Source organism: Hylobates moloch, unplaced genomic scaffold, assembly GCF_009828535.3.
Source record: "Hylobates moloch isolate HMO894 unplaced genomic scaffold, HMol_V3 SCAFFOLD_6, whole genome shotgun sequence".
Taxonomy (NCBI): Eukaryota; Metazoa; Chordata; class Mammalia; order Primates; family Hylobatidae; genus Hylobates; species Hylobates moloch.
Window position 1 is genome coordinate 16,109,672 of NW_026652281.1, and position 14,058 is coordinate 16,123,729.

Consider the following 14,058-nt stretch of genomic DNA (forward strand, 5'->3'; position numbering starts at 1 on the left):
GTAGCCGTGGGAAGTGGAGTTTTTTTCTCTAGGATTGATGCCTCCTGGTTGGTGGGGCTGGGAAACAGCCAGGTTATCGTTCTCTAGGACCACTTCGTCTTTCACACTGTGTACAGATCCAAAAATCTGCCCTTATACTTGGAGGGGAAAGGGGGTACAGATGTCCTCCAGGCAGTCCTGTTAGTGCACCCAGGGCTAATACAGTGACCCTATAGAAAGCTTTTGTCTCTGTCGGATGTAATGCTGTTCCTTAACTTGGGCACAACTAATCCTCCAATTCATCAGAACTCAGCACTAACCTTTCCCCAGTTCTGCTTGCTGTCACAGAGGAAGGAGGCCTGGGGTGGGAGAAGGGGAAGCTGGTGCCCTCCTTTTCCAGGGGTGAAAGTACTTGGCAGGGTGGAGCTTGGCTTTATCATCCGGAGCTCCCTTGTGGGGCCAAGTCTAAGGCCTCAGAAGGGTATAGCTGGCTGGCCACATAGTTTTCCTAGCTCAAGGCAGCTCTCAAGAGACCGATTTATGCTGGTTTCCTCAGGGTGAGGAGTTGCAGAAGTCCACCTCTGCTGGCTCAGTGGTAAGACACAGGCCTGCAGAGTCTGTGCTGAGTGAAACTTCAGCTGGGGAGATACTGGAGGATATGGAGCAAGGACATGGGGACTCAATGAAAGAGGGGAGGCAGACGTCCAGCCCACCATTCCTCACCCAAGGAGATGATCCCACAAGCTCACAAATGAGCAGAACTGGAAAAGACCTCAAAGTCTGGCTGCATAATGGCAACACAGGCCTTGAGTGCTCACTTTGTGCTGGGTGCTGTGCCAAGCACCACGTATGCACCACGGCACTGGCACCCCACCATGGCCCTTGTTCACAGACCAGGAAACCAACTCTCACCACCTAATCAGTATGGAGCCTTGGTTCCAACCCACATCTATCTGTGCCCAGAATCCAGGTTGGTTCCGTATCTGGCTGCCTGAGAGAAGAACATGGAGGCCTGCACAAGAAAGAGCTAGCAAGGGGCAGGGCCCGAGCGCCTTATGCCAAGCAAGCACTTGTGGATGCTGAGGGAAGGCGGCAAAAGCTGCAGCTGCTGTGCTGCCCTGCCTTCAGCTCTCCACCCTTCCCCCAGCACACACACCTTCCAACACCCCTCGCAACATGGCTCTGCCGCTACAGGCTCCAGGGCCCCAACAGGGTAGGGTTGGCCCCACCTATGCCCTGGAGGCCACCTGCAGTTTCGAAGGGTTGGGCCCCAGGGGGCCGGGACACAGACAGGCTTGTAAATTGGCCTCAGTGCAGGGGGCAGCTTGGCCACACCAGGCCTGTTTGGAGCAAACAGGGGACTCTGGCCTGCTAGGCCTTAGCTCAGCTCCCAGGATCAAAGAGGACTTTTTAGCCATGTTTCTATCTCAGCAAGACAACCTAGTCTCCCGTTCTGCTTTAAACCAGACCCTCTGTTAGGTCCTGGAGTTCCTCAGAGATCTGCACCCTGGGTGGCTGACTGTGAGACTCAGGACCATGCGCAGATGCAACCTCATTCCCAGCCACCAGGCTCAGGTCAGACCCCATGGCTCTGGTGGGCCTAATTCCTGGTTTCTTGATCCCTGAGAACACCTGACACCTCTGGCAGCTGGCCAGTTGCTGCCCTACATCAGGCGGGCGCCGGGATTCACCTGCAGGCTTCCTTTAGGGAAGGCCCTCCCCTGCCCTCCTGTACCAGCCCAGAGGGGCAGCCTGGGTGAGGGCTTTGCATCCATTTCGGGCCAAATGCCTTGGATTGGCTGGGTCCCCTCCTGTTTCTGCCCTCCTTCTTTCCTTCAAAGCAACAAGGTTGTAGGGGTGTCCAGTTCTGCTACCACCTCTCCCTCACACTGTCAATCTAGAATTTGTCCAGAATTGGGGCCCAAGTAGTGAGTTCTTACACAGTGGTTAAAAAAACAAAACAAAACAAAACAAAACAAAACAAAACAAAACAAAACCCACACAACTCAGCTACACCTTGGCTCAGAGAGGCCATGGGATATACCCAGGATCTCAGATCAGGAGGGAAGCCCCGGGAGAGGTGTGGCGGGGAACTTGTGCTTCTCTGGTTTCTCGGAGAAAGCTGACTTTGTGTAACAAGGGAGGCTTGTGAACATGGAGTTGGTTTTTGTGGATGTGGGAACCATTAGGCCAGAGTTACAAGAAGTCCTGTCATGTCGGCCACACCAGGGCAACAGTGGACTGGGGCGGGGGCTGATGACCTGATTGTGGAGGCAGTGGAGGGCTGTTTCTGCTGGGGACCCAGGGCTCCCCTCCAAGTGCTCCTGCTTGGCTTGTTGGGATGGGGAGAGGAGCTGGAGTTGGGATGGGTCACAGCAAAGGCTACAGCCTGGCATTCCCATATGGGGTAGGGGTGGGGTGGGTGGGACAGGGAGGAGGACCTGAAGGGGTGTCCAACTTTCCGATACTTGGAACAGCCTGGTGAGTGTTTGTCACCATTCTTCTGTCATAGGTGGCGAGCAGCCAGAGTTCTGGGCGCAGGAGACTATCTACCCCCAAGCTCATGGGGCCTGCCTCAGGTCACTGAAGAGGACCCCATTTTTGGTCTTTGGCCATCCTAAGACGTGTACAATGGAGCCCTGGGGCCCTCCCTTCTCTGACCGGTGACAGCCCTCACAGGCAAAGCCTCACTCTCTAGGGCCTGTCCCTTCCTGTCTGCCAGTCCCCACAGGGTCTGCAGGGTACCCAATCTCGCCAACCAGACTGGAAGCTCCCCAGGGGCAAGCAGCTCATCTCTTCCATATTCTCACCGTGTTCAGCAAGGATTGGCACTTTAGAGCATCTCCTGCCGCTCAGCAGAGATGTAGTTAGCATCTCTCTATAGTAGCACTTTCTGAGTCCCTCCCCTGGGGGAACGAGGCTAGACTCTGGGGTCCAGAGGAGTAAGCAGGCTGAGAGGCAAAAAGGGCACAGAGGAATAACCAACCCTGCCCCTGCAGTAGAGCCCTGGGCAGAACAGGCCATGACCAACCAGCAGCCAAGGTCAAAAGCCCCAGAACAAGGGCCAGTGCGCACGACATGCAGCATGACTGCTTGTCTCTTTCGGCGGGACTGGAGATAGAAGGCTGAATCATTAACAACTTTCTTTTATTAAAAATGTACATAAGTAAAAGGAACATGGTTTAATTGTACAAAGAGTAAGAAATACAGATGAGCAAATAACACGTATTAAAGCCACCTGCAGTATACCACCCAGAAGTAACCAGGCTATTGAATTTTTAGAGTCTGGGGTGCAAACATATTTTTTCACTCCCTTGTGCATATATCTGGGAGCTCTGCCATATACAGACACAGACGCGGTATCCACAGGCGATGGCTCTGCTGGGAATGCTGCAAGCAGGAGTCTATCCTTTCCTGGTACTGGCTCGGGGCCCCTCAGCGCCCGGGTCTCTCTAGCATCCAGGAGTCCAAAGGCCCAGCTGTGCAGGCTGCAGAGGTGATCTAGAGTAGATTAGGAGGTGCAAAAGGCTTGGAGATAGGCTGACCAACTGTTCCAGTTTGCTTAGGACTGAGAAGTTTCCCAGGATCTGGGACTTTCAGTGCTAAAACTGGGAAAGTCCCAGGCAAACCAGGGCCAGTTGGTCACCCTTCCTGAGGGCCAAATCTTTGTCCAGCCCCTCCTGCCCTGTGCTCTCCATCTGCCCTCCTGCTGGGGTTCTGGATCCCCCATGCCCACACCAAGCAGCCCAGGGACAGAGGCCTGGCTGGGGCCTTGCCTCCCGTGGAAGCTCCAGCAAGTTCTGGCCTGAGGCCTAGGGAGGGACAGGGGAAAGGGAATAAATGAAGGCAGACAGTCTGTCATCACCCAAGAAAAGTGCCAGGTGAACTATGGCTGTTAAGGGCAGCTAGGGATGTACAAGTAGAAGGGTTCCAATACTTGGCTGGCCACCCCTCCAGCCCTGGAGCTGAGTGTGTGGTCCCCAGAGGCCCCAGAGCTAGAGAAGAGCAGGGTGTCTGGATTGAAAAGCCTCAGCTCCCTGGGCTCCCAGAGCCCTGGTGCCTCAGGCCTTATCTTCCCCCTCCTCCATCTCCACACCCCCTGGCACTTCCTGCTCAGCTCTTCTCTACCTAAGACTGGGAGCAGAGGATGAAGGAACAGGAATCCAGGACAGACCGAGCTGAAAGAGGAGCAGGCAGGTGGGAGGGGACTTGGGCAGAAAGGACCTCTCTGATAGTGGCGGGAACATCCTGACTGTGGTCTGGCCCAGCCCGCTGTCTATGCCTGAGGATGCCTGAGGATGGGGGGCCCTTGGAAAACTCAGAAGAGAGGCTAGGTGTGGAAGGCAGAGTATTGGTCCACAGTGGAATAAAGAGGTCCATGTCCTAATGCATGAGCCTATGAATATGTTGCTACATGGCAAAGAGGAATTAAAACTGCAGATGGAATTAAGGTTGCTAACCAGCTCATTTGCAAATAGAGAGATTACCCTGGATTATTGGTGTGGGCCCAGTGTAATCACAAGGGTTCTTAAATGAAGAAGAGAGAGGCAGAAGGGTCAGAACTAGAGAGATCGCATTGTGAAAGACCTGACCAGCCAGTTCTGGCTTTGAAAGTGGAGGAAGGGGCTGCAGGCCAAGGAATGCAGGCAGCCTCTAAAAGCTGGAAAGGGAAAGGAAGGAAAGGGATTCTCCACTAGAGCTCCCAGGAAGAAATGCAGCTCTGTTGACACCTTGAGTTTAGCCCAGTGAGACCTGTTTTGGACTTCTGACTACAGAACTAAAAGAAAAGAAACTGGGGCCAGGTGCAGTGGCTCACACCTGTAATCCTAGCACTTTGGGAGGCTGAGGCAGGCAGATTGCTTGTGCCCAGGAGTTTGAGACCAGCCAGGGCAACATAGTGAGACCCTGTCTCTATAAAGTATACAAAAAATTAGCTGGGTGTGGTAGCACGTGCCTTTTGTCCTGGCTACTTGGGAGGCTGAGGTAGGAGGATGGCCTGAGCCCAGGAGGGAGAGGTTGCAGTAAGTCAACATTGAGCCACTGCACTCCAGCCTGAGTGACAGAGCAAGATCAAAAACAAACAAAAAAAATTGTGTTGTTTTAAGCCCCTGTTTATGATAATTTGTTAGAGCAGCAATAGGAAACTGATCCACTGGGAAACCATTTGGGGGATGCAGCTGCCCAAAATCCCAGCGCGTGGGTTGGACTTAGCCTCACAAGGTTCTACAGCCTCTCTGCGAATGACTCCATTCCCTCTGGGGGAAGCTCAGACTCTAAAGCCCTGGGCAGGGAATGGGCCTCCATGGCATGGAGGGGGTCAAGAAGGATGCCCCCCAGGATGGTGCCTCTGCTGGACCTCTCTATAGGAAGCAGCTGCCTCTTTGAGCCCCCTCCCCAAACCTCAGTGAGCTGAGGTGCTGGCTCTGAGTGGTCCTGGAGGTCCTAGGTCCTTCCCTGAGGTCAGGCCACCTAGGAAAGTTAGTCAGAGGCCACAGGGCTTGGCTTAAGACTCCCAGGAAGGAGTTGCATGGCCCCTCCACACATCCATAATACTCATAACACTCTCAGGCCTTGGCCTTACTAAGGGGATACTAAGGGGACTCAGTTTAGCTCTGGAAAAGCTAGGACTACTGGAAAAAAAGTTTAGAGGAAAAAAATAGTTACTGGATGTCAGCCAGATCTGCATAAAGTCCCTGCTGTGCCACTTACTAGCTATGTGGCCTCAAATAAGCCACTAGACCTTTTGTAGCCTCAGTTTCTTCACCTGTAAAATGGGTATAACATCATTTGTCTTATCTGTCTCACAGGGTGTGTGAGTCTCAGGTGAGATAACACACGGGAAAACATCATGCTGCACAACTTGAGATGCAAACAGTAACAATCACAACCCCACATGCCTTTTGATAGGGTGAATGATCACAGCATCCTGTGTCAGGGAGGAAGGGGTGAGTGCAGACGCTTCAAAACTCTGTCTCACCCATAGGCAGGAGGGTGTAGCCTGGCCAGGGGAGAAAAGGACCCAGCCACTGCCACCGCCCTGCAGCTCACACCGGATGTGCGACAGAGCCACCATGTAGCCCCACAGGATGTCCTCCAGCCACTGCAGACTGTAGGGCTTTTTTTTTTTTTTTTTTTTTTAAGAAAAAGGTTTCCTAGTTTCTTCTGCATTAAAAACAATCCCTCCTTCTCATAAAGCACAATTTTACAGAGGAAAAGGGGGATGTGAAACTATACACAATTCAAATCTAATTAATGTATAATTTTTTTGTGGAATACAGATGGAGGGAATACATCAAATACTAAAGGTGATTATCTTTGGATGGTGGGATTACAGGTGATTATATATTTTTTATATTTCTATAGTTTAAAAATGTTCCATGATGACCTATAATTACTTTTACTTATTTATTTTTTGAGACAAAGTCTCACTCTGTTGACCAGGCTGGAGCGCAGTGGTGCAATCTCGGCTTACTGTAGTCTCGACCTCACAAGCTCAAGTGATCCTCCCACCTCAGCCTCCGGAGAAGCTGGGACTTACAGGTGCGTACCACCACGCCCAGCTAATATTTTGTAGAGACAGGATTTCGCCATGTTGTCCATGCTGGTCTCAAACACCAGAGCTCATGTAATCCTCCTGCCTTGGCCTCCCAAAGTACTGGGATTATAGGTGTGAGCCACCTTGACTGGCCTATAATTACTTTTATAATCAGAAAAAAAATTAAAAATAAACATGAAAAGTGCCAGGAACTTTCTTTTGTGGAAACACAAACTGGGCTCAAGGAATCATTTGAGCTCGGTTCTGCAGGGGTGGGAGTCTTGGCCCGGGCCCTGGTCCTTGCTGTGTGACCCTGGAGACTCACTACCTTCCCTCCCTGGCCTTTGTTTGCCTGGTAAGACAAGATGCTGCACAAGATGCTCCCTAGGGTCCTTTGCAGCTTAATAAGTAAAGTATTCGCCTTGGTCTCATCCATCCCAGCTCTTTGCCCAGCTTCCAGTGACTCCTCTGTGCCTGGAGAGAAGGGCAAGCGCCTTACTCATGCCTTGAGGTTGCTGACCACTTCCCTCACCAGCCTCGCTCCTTCCAGACCTGCCCTGGGAGTCCCTGCCTCCTGGCCTTCACCTGCTTCGCAGTCTGCACTTCTCAGAGCCCTGCCCTTCCTTGAAGAACAAAGCCTGGCCAAATTGTGTCAGCCTGCTGGCCTGCAGTGACCCCTGCTTACGTCGTACATAACAATAGCTATAACTTATTGACATTAACTTCAGGTCACATAGCAAAAGTGCTCTCATTTAAATCTTAGGCCACCAGAGGATCCATAGACTAAAATGTTAACAGCATCTCCTGGAGTTGTGGAGTATGGTGACCCTATGTGATCCTCCTGTGCCACTGAGAGATATATTATTAACCCAATTTCACTGATAAGATAACTGAGGCTCAGAGAGGTCAAGTAACTCGCCCATGGTCACACAGTGGGTCCATGGCAGAGCTGGGAGGTGATCCCTAGTCAGTTCCCTCCAAGTCCAGGATTTTCTCACTCCCACAACGGTGTCTCCCTTAATGACTCTCACATTCCAGCCTCTGAGGGCAGGAAGGGTATGTTCTGAGTTGAACACACAGAGAGCACTCAATGACGTCTGGTGGTGAAGATGTTAATCATGAGTTCAATCAAGGTTTATTATTCAATCAACAAGTCTTCCTAGCGTGTCTGGGAGCTCTGGGAGCCAGGGACAGGTCTGTTGTAGTTCAGCATTGTATTCTGGCACCTGGTGGTTTCTGGCACATAGCCCATGCTCATTAAATGACATGAATGATTGTCCATTCAAATAATAAAACAATAAATAAATAATACTAGCTAACAGGTATGGAGTGCCTACAAGCCAGCCACCTCAGGGAGTTTCCAGGACAGTTGAGGAGAAACGTAACACTGTTGACAAGAGCTACAACATAAGGTTTTACACCAAAACAGTGTCTACGTAAACAGTGTCTATCAAAGAGAGAAAAATGATGGGCAGACACCCTGATCCTTCCCACAGTGCTGGAGGCCATGCCAGCCACTGTCCCCATTACAACTTGCAGACACTGACTGCCGAAGCACACAAACTGAATTTTCCATCTGCATCCATGGTTCTTCTGTTCAGATCGCATCTGGATACTACTGTTGCCTCTCCCGACTGGATAACCAGTCTGCTGAGGGCCAGAAGATGGTGAGATGGAAACTAGTCATGTTTAGCTTGGAGAAGAGAAAGGAAGACCGTCTTTAACATCTGACAGGTTGCTCTTCCCAAGAGGGGCCAGTGGGCAACAGCCATGGTCAACAGCTCCAGGCACCCCTGAGGAAGCCTGCTCCAGCTGGTAGGGCTGTCTGGCAAGGGACCAGTCCCTCCTCTGGAGAAGGGGTGAGCCCAGTGGGCTGCCTCTCCAGCAAGATCCTATAGAGACCTTACTCTCTACAGTGCACAGTCCACATGCTTGCTCACTTGACAAACACTTATAACTGTCACCCTGGGCCCATTCCAGGTTAGGGACATAAGGATGAATAAAACAAGGTCTGTACCAGTAGAGAATGTCAGTCCCCTAGGGGAGAAATTCAGGAAAGCCTCATCCTGAGCCTTGGACTCCTTACTGTGCATCCTGTAGGCTCCTGTCTCAGCCTCTGCTGAAGGCTATTTTCTTCCTTGTATTCTGCAGGGACCAGGCATATGGCAGCTAATCAACAAATACAGGCATCCCTGAAGAGGGTGTCCTGGGATAAAAGCCCCAGTTGAATCAGTGCTATACAGGGGCCAAATGGGGCTGGGTCCCAGGCAGGGTCATTTGCAGGGGTCTCTCTGCCCCTTCAAGTCCTGCCAGACAGGCCTTGGCCATGGTTTCTTCCTGCCCCTGTTCCCCTGACCACAGTTGATCTTCCCTGGCTGTTATGAAATGTCAAAGAATGTCCTGCAATCCTCAATTCCATAATGATCTTTATCTTCTGTTCCCTCTGAGGCTCCTCAATCTGCAGTAACAGCTGTGGTTCAGCAAGCAGTGCAGCACTCTGGAGTGCCGTTCTGAAACAGGGCCGGTGTGGGGCAGAGCTCATCTGCTGCCCTGTCCATTCACTATGCTGTTCAGGGCTAGAGAAGATTCATGTGCATATATGCTTTTTAAAAATTGTGAAACAATAATTATGCAGAAAAATACACAGAATATATGTTCAGTTTAACAAATAATCATAAAGCAAATCTCTATAAAACCACTGCTGCTCTGCAGTGACCCCTGCTTCCCTGTAAGTCGTGCATAACAATAGCTACAACTTACTGACCATGAACTTCAGGTCACACAGCAAAAGTGTTCTCATTTAATCTTTGGCCACCAGAGGCTGCATAGTCTAAAATGTGAACAGCGTCCCCTGCAGTTGTGGAGTGTGGTGACCCTATTGGATCTTCTCACGTCACTGAGGGATATACCGTTTTCTGTAGAGATGTCCAGCAGAGGCACTGTCCTGGGGGGCATCCTTCTTGATCGCCCCCATGCCATGGAGGCCCATTCCCTGCCCAGGGCTCTAGAGTCTGAGCTTCTCCAAGAGGGAATGGAGTCTTTCGCAGAGGGGCTGTGGAGACTTGTAAGGCTGAATCTAACCACGAGCAGGGATTCTGGGCGGCTGCATATCCCAGATGGTTTCCCAGTGGATCAGCTTCCTGGTGCTGCTCTAATAAATTAACATAAACTTAGGCGCTTGAAACAACACAAATTTCTTTTCTTATAGTTCCGTAGGTCAGAAGTCCAAAACAGGTCTCACTGGGCTAAACTGAAGGTGTCAGCAGGGCTGCATTCCTTCCTTGGGGCTCTAGTAGAGAATCTCTTTCCTTTCTTCCCCTTTCCAGCTTTTAGAGGCTGCCTGCATTCCTTGGCCTGTGGCCCCTTCCTCCACCTTCAAAGCCAGCACTGGCTGGCCAGGTCTTTCACATATTGAAATCTCTCTGCTTCTGCTTCTGACCCTTCTGCCTCTCTCTTCTCCATTTAAGAATGCTTGTGATTACATTGGGCCCACCCACCCCAGTTTCTACTCAATAATCCAGGGTAATCTCCCAGAGTTAAAGAGAGAAAACAATACTAGCACCCCCAAAGCACTCCATGTTCCCCTACTAATCACAACCCCAACCCTCCCTTGTGCATGAGTAAATAGACATTTGTAATAATTCCGTGCTTTTTGTAGTTTGACCTCCTCTGCATGTATCCGTAACAATACAGTTCAGTTTTGCCAGCTGTTAGATTTTTGCTACAAAGAATTATACTGTATGCATTCTTTTGTAGGTTTTATTCATTGATGAGTCATTTGTTATTACAGTATTATTATCCAATATAACAATATTACAGTTATTGCAAGTCGCTGTAGTTCATTTCACTCCAGGAACACTGCACAATTTATTTGTACTCTCCACTGTTGATGGTCATTTGGACATTTTCTGGTGCTGTGTGGATATTCTGGTGCACATGGGTAAGAGTGTGGTTAGAGAAGATTCTGAGGAGTGGGACTTTTGGTTTACAGGGTATATATATGTTTTCATCTTTTAAAAAATTTTATATTATTCATTTTTTTAAAGACTAGTCACTGGGCGCGGTGGCTCACACCTGTAATCCCAGCACTTTGGGAGGCCAAGGCGGGCGGATCACGAGGTCGGGAGATTGAGACCATCCTGGCTAACACGATGAAACCCCATCTCTACTAAAAATACAAAAAAAAAATTAGCCGGGCTTGGTGACAGATGCCTGTAGTCCCAGCTACTCAAGAGGCTGAGGCAGGAGAATGGCGTGAACCCAGGAGGCGGAGCTTGCAGTGAGCCGAGATTGCGCCACTGCACTCCAGCCTGGGTGACAGAGCGAGACTCCATCTCAAAAAAACAAAAAACAAACAAACAACAACAAAAAAGATTAGTCAAGTGCAGTAGCGAGAAGGGGGGAAAGAGTAAAACAAAGAGTTCAATTCGTAACTGACTGTGAAGTCAATTGAGATAATTCACTACCTTCAGATCAGCCATGTTTTCATCTTTACCTGATCACTTTTATGCTTTTTTTTCTTTACTTATATACTTTTTAATCCTGAAAGTGTTTCTCAGGGAAACAGTGGTATCACACTCAGTTGTTTAGGTAGAAGAAATGGGGTATGTCTGCCCTTACAGTGTGACCTTCCCACCTTCTGTCTTCAGAATCCTGTCCCCTCCATCCCAGATAGCTCTGTGCTCTCTGGAACCCGCAGGCTGGCCCCTCAGTAGCCTCCCTACCTTGCAGTTGGGTGGGGGGTGGGAGGAGGTCAAGAAAGAGGAAGTGAAAACCAAATACAAGGGCTACAGAGAAGTCCGGTCCACAAACCTCAATGTTTCAGCAGCACACGCTGTGAGAAAGGAACGTGCAAGCTGTTTGTGGAGCATGCCTTGGGGGTGCCAAGGCCACTGGTGCAAAGGTGTACTTCTGGACATAAGTCACTCCACACAATGCTCACCCCAACCCTGTGAGGTACGGTACTGTCATCCCCATGTCACAGAATGAAGACACTGAGCTGTACGGACATTGAGTGTCTGTCAATACAGTGCAACGGTTAATAGCATGGGATCTAGGCCTGTTTAAATTGGGTTTAAATTCTGACTTCCCCACTTACTAGTGGTGCAGTCACCTGGGCCATTACTGACTTCCTCTGGCGCCAGTTTCTGCACCTGTAAAATGGGGCTAATTGGCTCACAGGGTTGTTGAGAGAGGTAAAAGATGTAATGTGTAGAAGGAGCTTAGTCAAGTGCCAAGCACAAGGGAGAACCCAGTGGAACTAAAATGAGCAGAGCTGTGAAATCATGACCATTATAGAGTCCAAGGTTGACAGGGTGGAATGGGGGGTTGTCCTGGCAAGCTGGGACCAGGCCACCAAGGTCCTGGTTTGGTGCTGTGTGAGAATGGAACGCTGGCCAGGTGGACTCTGAAACGTGGGCACCTGGGCAGTCCTCCCATCGACGTTGTCTACCTTTGTCCAGAGCTCTCTACCTATCTGTGGCTGCTTCCAAGGGCAGTGATTTCTGACAGAGGCAGCTGGACCTCGGCACATGCAGAAGTTTCAGCTCAGCATCAGTGCTGGCCTTCAGGAGGCCGCATTGGCAGGCAGCAGCAGTGGCAGCCATTGGGCAGCAAAGCTTGTTGCTAAGGTCACTGTGAGCCTTATTTGGCGACATGGGGCTGACCCTGCATTCACCTCTGAGAACCCTGGGAAACGCCAACCACAGATGTGAAATATGAACATCTCAAAACCACAACTGCATTTCCTTTGAGAAAAGATTCGGCTGTCCTCCTCTCCAGCCTGCCTCCCTCCGCTGGATGCCTTTTGTACAGTGGCTCACTACTGCAAGAGGCAAGAGCCTAGGCTACAAGAAGAGTCTGCCACAAGCTAGTCCTGCACAGGCCTGGACAGGGAGAGGGCAGGGGCTGCCGTGCAGGCGGCCCCAGGACCTAGCAAGGACCTCTAAGGCTTCCGTTCACACCCAGCAGCTGCCAACTCCTGCCCAGGCCTCCCCCAACACAGCCGGAGGGCCTGTTCCTGGCCCCACTTCCTGCAGCCTTGGGAAGCCAGCTAGCTTGAGGAAGGCGCGTGGCACTCACGGAGGAAGTGGGCCTGCACTGGGGCTCTCACCATCTGCACCAGCCACACCAGTTCGGTGCAGCCTGGAGCTCAAACGGTTGGCGGTTTCAGTTTTTCACCTCCCTTTGGTGCATCTTCCAGCTTAACATTAAATAAGTAAAACTGTTGCTCCACCCCAGACAAATGTGGGAGGGAAGTTGCGTCTTCAGTATTTCCCAAATAATACTTACTGCTCCCTCCCATTCATACAGCACCTTCGGGTCTGGGAGCTGTGCTCACATCTGCCATCTCATTAGATCCTCACAACCCTGGCAAAGGTAATGACTGAGCTCACGCCATGTGTCAGGGACATGAATGAATTCACAGAATTCACTGTAATTGTCCCCATTTTACAGAAGAGAAAATGAGACAAAGAGAAATTCAGTCATTGGCTCAAGGTCATCACATAACTGGGATTTTCTCCCAGATGGCTGAGTTCCAAAGTCTGCCTTATTCTCTTCTGCTACATTGCCTCCGTGGTACATACACAAGAACGAGTTCCATTTACTGATGAGAAAGTGAGGCTGAGGTGAAAGGGTGGTGTGGGGCCTGAGGTCAGCGTTGCTTCGTAAGTCCACATCTCCTCCCAGAGGATGGTCCACCAACGTCCTTCATCTGCCCTCCCCCTTTAAAAACCACTGTCGGCCCGGTGCGGTGGCTCATGCCTGTAATCCCAGCACTTTGGGAGGCTGAGGCGGGTGGATCACCTGAGGCTGGGAGTTTGAGACTAGCCTGACCAACATGGAGAAACCCCGTCTCTACTAAAAACACAAAAATTGGCTGGGTGTGGTGGTGCACGCCTGCAATCCCAGCTACTCGGGAGGCTGAGGCAGGAGAATTACTTGAACCCAGGAGGCGGAGGTTGCGATGAGCTGAGATCGCACCATTGCACTCCAGCCTGGGCACCAAGAGTGAAATTCCATCTCAAAAAACAAACAAACAAACAAACAAACAAACAAAAACACTGTCATGCCCCCAGCGCCAGCTTGTCTCCCTTTCTTTTTAGGTGTGGCCCACGGAGCTCAGTGCCCTGCCTATCTGGAAAAGGCTGTGAAGCCCATCTATATAGGTAAGGCGGGTAAAGTAAGGGCTAGGGAGAGTGTGCCATGTGGGACACCTCCCCCTATCACCTCCCCACTGCCTGCACACACTGGGGACAGTCAAAGCATTCCTCAGGCTGGGGGTAGGAGCTGTGGGCGGAAGAGCTGGGGCATCTGTCCACAGAATCCTCCCCTGAAGTTGCTCGGAGGGGCTGGGATGCAGTCCACACACTGGGGAGCCTGATGCAGACCCCTCGCTGGAGCACTGTCCTCTTGGGCTCTTCAGGCCTGCCCTCACTCAGGAACACATATTTTTTGTGTGTACTTCCTGCATGCCAGGCACTACCCAGGCACCGTGGACGCACAGTGAACAACACAGACCAGGTCCACGCGTCACAGACTAC